The following is a 4717-nucleotide window of genomic DNA, read 5'->3' on the forward strand; positions in this document are numbered from 1 at the left end:
ATGGACGCAATGCATACTGGTTAGAAATTCTGTCCGACTTCTGTCAGCCGGGGAGACTTACCACCGTGACACCATGTCACATGGCCTTAAAATATCGCGGGAGTCTTAGCCTGCAGACAGATCTTGCAGTTGCCTTCCACGAGCTGAAACACGCCCTCATGATGTCAGTTCAAAGACGTGATAGGGCCATTTGGGAGGAATGTCCTCATGACGATTATGACTGGAGGCTCATGCTGCTTCCTTATGTTGGAATATGCGAAAATAAACAGAAATCGAAGGGATACCTTCTTATACGTGATTTCTGCAACAATGGTAGGCTAGCCTACTGAAAACGTTTGGATATTCTGTTATTTTCTGCTGTTGGCTAAATAGATAGACACACATATAGGGGAAACACTTGATATTGAATTTATGTGCTACAATGCAGGCCTGTTAACTGTATGACAACAGTGGTTTATTTAAACTACATCATAAGAATTTATTTCGTCAGTCATCATGCTCATTTTAATGAGTAAGAATGAAAGTTCTGCTGTGTTTATTGCAAACAACATTCCGCGATATCTCCCGCGAGTCACGTCAGGCAGACTGTAGCCTTTCTGTCCGGGATGAGCTGCCCTCTGTTGTAGCTCCTCCCGGCGTTTGTCACGAGTCAAGTTCCCGGATGTGCCGGTCTAACGTATTGAAAACGACGTGATTCACGAGCTGCTGGGGTCAGAGCCGTTTATAATGGACTTCAATGAGGGGCTTGAGGAGGAAGCTCCTCCATACAGTAATTTTCAATTGCGATAGGGGGTGCTGTTGGCATTTTGACCTAGGGGAACGATTTTGTTCATTCAAAGTGTTAAAAATAGTAATATTAAGAGTAATTTATCAGATTAGTAATTCACTTTATATATTTTTTATTTTTCTCTGAAATTTTAGGGAGGGTGTTCCTCCCTTTCCTCAATGAAGGAGCCTCCTCTGATATATATATATATATATATATATATATTATATTATATTATATTATATATTATTATATTTGTAGTTAAATACTTCTTATGTGTCTTGCACCATTTCACCGAGTCAAATTACTTGTTCTTTCTTTTTCGTGTGGAAAAAAAAACTTGGCAATAAAATCATTCTGATTCAGATATACTGTATTGTGTAAAAGCTGCAGACTTTCCACCATACTATATTCTAACATACATATCCTGTATATTTGCATAAGACACTGTTTCTCTGTAAAGGCCAATAAGGTAAATTGTATTGTACCTGACAAGTTTCGGCCATCTTGCCTCTGTAGCCTTCATCAGAGGCCTTATTGGCCTTTACAGAGAAACAGTGTAAATAGTATATCAGTAGGCCTAATGAACCTCTTCAATATATATAAAGGCCAGTTAAATATATTATATGAGTTACTGTGAATGACAGGCAAGAAAAATAGGACTAGTGGTCTAAATCAAAATGCATGTTTGCTGTAATCAGGGCCATATTTTATTCCAGTGTAATGATCAAGACAGGGTCAAGACAGAGTCAGGATCAAGACCGCTGGTTTTAAAATTAAGGAAACAAGACCAAGTTGAGATCGAGTCTTTGTGGAGATGAGGCCAAGACAATAAAAAACAAGTCAGTTTTCATAACCATGATTTAATTAAATTTAAGGGGACACACCAATATTTTGGGAAATTAGTTTATTTGTCTCCCTCAGAGTTGGATAAGATGATACATGCCTTTCTTGTCTCTGTGTATGCAGTAACCCACCCTTAGCCTAGCTTAGCACAGCTTATCTAGGTGCTAGCCTATAGCTCCCAAAAGTGACAAAAATAACTCCATTTTCCTAGTTATGGCTTGTATGCAGGGGACTTCAACCACTGCAATCTGTCTGACGAGCTCCCAAACTATACTCAACAGGTGACATGTCCAACAAGAGGAGATAACATTCTGGATCACTGCTACACCACTATCACTTCGGCTTACCGTGCATTCCCGAGTGCTCCGCTGGGAGTCTGACCATGCAACACTCTTCCTCGTCCCAGAGTATCGTCAGAAACTTAAATCTGTGAAGCCGAAGTCCAACATCGTGAAAGTATGGTCCACAGATGCTATCGATACGCTGAAAGGCTGCTTTGAAAGCACCAACTGGACATCTTTAAACACACGTGTGTCAGCCTAGACGAGTACACAGAGGCTGTGACGTCATACATCCGGTTTTGTGTTGATGACTACATTGGGACCAAATGCATCAAGCCATATGGCAATGGGAAACCCTGATTCACCAGAGGTTGCTGCACTTTGCAGGAAAAAAAGTTCTGCATTTCAGAAAGGAGACAAGGAGGAGTATAAGAATGCCAAGGATGAACTTCGTTCTGCTATCAGAAAAGCTAAAAGCTGATTATGCACTGAAACTGGAGCATCAACTGGCCACCAACAACCCCAGGTCAGTCTGGAAAAGTCTGAAGGAGATGACCAATTTCAATAGAGGGCCTACTTCACCACCAGATGAGGACCCTGAGCTTCCTGATAGACTTAATGCATTTTATGCCTGGTTTGAGGACAATCAGTCACCGGCAGTCTTCCCCTCTCCTCCCACCTCCCCCACTCCTCCCTTTGTCATCCAGGACGCAGAGGTGTGCAAACTTTAAAAAAAAACAGAAGGCCAGGAAAGCAGCAGGACCAGATCAGCTTTCCCCAGCTGTTTTCAGACACTGTGCAGATCAACTGGCACCTGTCTTCACTGACATTTTCAACACTTCCCTGCAGCAGTGTGTAGTTCCACAGTGTTTTAAAGCCTCTACCATCATTCCGGTCCCGATGACAACAAAAACAACTGGGCTCAACGACTTCAGGCCCGTTGCCCTCACTTCAGTGGCTATGAAGGTGTTTGAACGTGTGATACTCTCCCATCTGCAAACAACAGTATCACCGCTGATGGATCCCTACCAGTTTGCTTACCAGTCTAACAGATCTGTGGAAGATGCCATCAGCCTAGGAGTTCACTACTGCAACACCTGGAGTCAAGCAACACCTATGCACGCATGATGTTCATTGACTTTAGCTCTGCCTTTAACACCATTGATCCACTCATTCTCTTCTCTAGGTTACAAGCCATGAACATCAACTCAGCTCTGTGTAACTGGATACTGGACTTCCTGAGGAATAGAATTCAATCAGTCAAGGTTAACAATACAACATCATGCCCTCTGACCCTCAACACTGGAGCGCCACAAGGCTGTGTGTTATCTCCTCTTCTGTTCTCCATCTACACTAATGACATGAGATCTCACCATCACTCTGTCAAAGTATTGAAGTATGCAGATGAGACCACCATCATCGGCCTCATTAGTGACAATGATGAGTCCCAGTACTACAAGGAGGTGAAATGGGCTACGGACTGGTGTACTAAAAATAAGCTCCATGTTAACGCCTCAAAATCCAAAGAAATGGTTGTGGACATGAGAATGTGGCCTAACACCAAAGCCCCGTCTATTATATGTGAACAGCCTATAACCTTGACTCCTTTAAATTTCTTGGCTCACATATCAGCCATAATTTGAAATGGGACATTAGATCACCCACCTTATCAAAAAGACAAGTCAGAGACTATTTCCTAAGACAACTGAAAAAGTTTCATGTCAACAAAACCCTTTTGGTGCTCTTCTACAAAGCCATCATTGAAAGCATCATCACATCTTCAATCACCGTCTGGTATGGGAGCTCTGACAGTCGCACCAAGAGGAAATTAGAGAGAGTTGTCACCAAAGCCTCCAACATCACTGGTTGTGACCTTCCATCAGTCCACTCTCTGTATGCTGAACGCAGCTTGAACAGAGCAACCAAGATCATCAGGGACGCCTCACATCCGAGCCATGATCTCTTCCAACTTCTGCCCTATAGATTTCTGAAGACAGGAACGACGTGCTTCAACAACAGCTTACTCTTCAGCAATTAGACTGAAGATTTGCAACTCTTCTTATTTTTTCAATGTATTCCCTCCTGCTATTACCCCCCCCCCCCCCCAACCGGACTGTGCTACAAAAAATACCACCAACATTGTTGTGTGGCAATTAAAGTTTCTATTCTATTCTATTAAAGTGGAGGGAACGGGGAGGAATGCAGTTCCTCCACCTCAGATACATTAATAATAAATATATTCTTTCATTCCAACGATATGCGCAATGATATTGATAAGCGTGATGATATTGTTAAAAGAAATGGTGAGTTAATTTTCCGCGTGTGCAAAAAGTATTGCTACACCACAATACTTAATATGTTGTCCAACGGTGAGCCGGTCCACCCTAAACTGGCGCCTGCGCTGAGAGGGGTGATCCCAAGAGTACCGGATTTCTTGTGCTAAATCTGGGAACGCAGGAAGTGGATTCCCCAAAATAGCAGCCGACCATCCTGGTCACAGACACGGGTGGTAGTCCCAGCCAAGGGATGCAGAGCATCTCAGTAGTGCAGTCGAGCACACCACAGAGCTCCCAGAGGAAGCTCAGGGTTGACACCGGCACTGGGGCAGGGCGAGGATCAACATGACGTTACCACGCCCAGTCTTGTCCACTGGGATCTCACCACTCTCGATACCCGGAGCTCCAAACAAGCACACAGTCAAAGAGGTGGGGGGCGGGGGATGGAGCTCTCTGACGCAGACTCGCACACCATCTATGGTAGTAGAGTGTCTAGGGCTCCATCACAGCACAACAGCACAGTGGGGGCCAAAGGTTGGCGAGCAGAG

This window comes from Alosa pseudoharengus, unplaced genomic scaffold (assembly GCF_046254945.1).
Source record: "Alosa pseudoharengus isolate Yale_2024_CS ecotype anadromous, Long Island Sound unplaced genomic scaffold, YU_APseudo_1.1 YU_APseudo_1.1_scf_12, whole genome shotgun sequence".
Classification (NCBI taxonomy): domain Eukaryota; kingdom Metazoa; phylum Chordata; class Actinopteri; order Clupeiformes; family Clupeidae; genus Alosa; species Alosa pseudoharengus.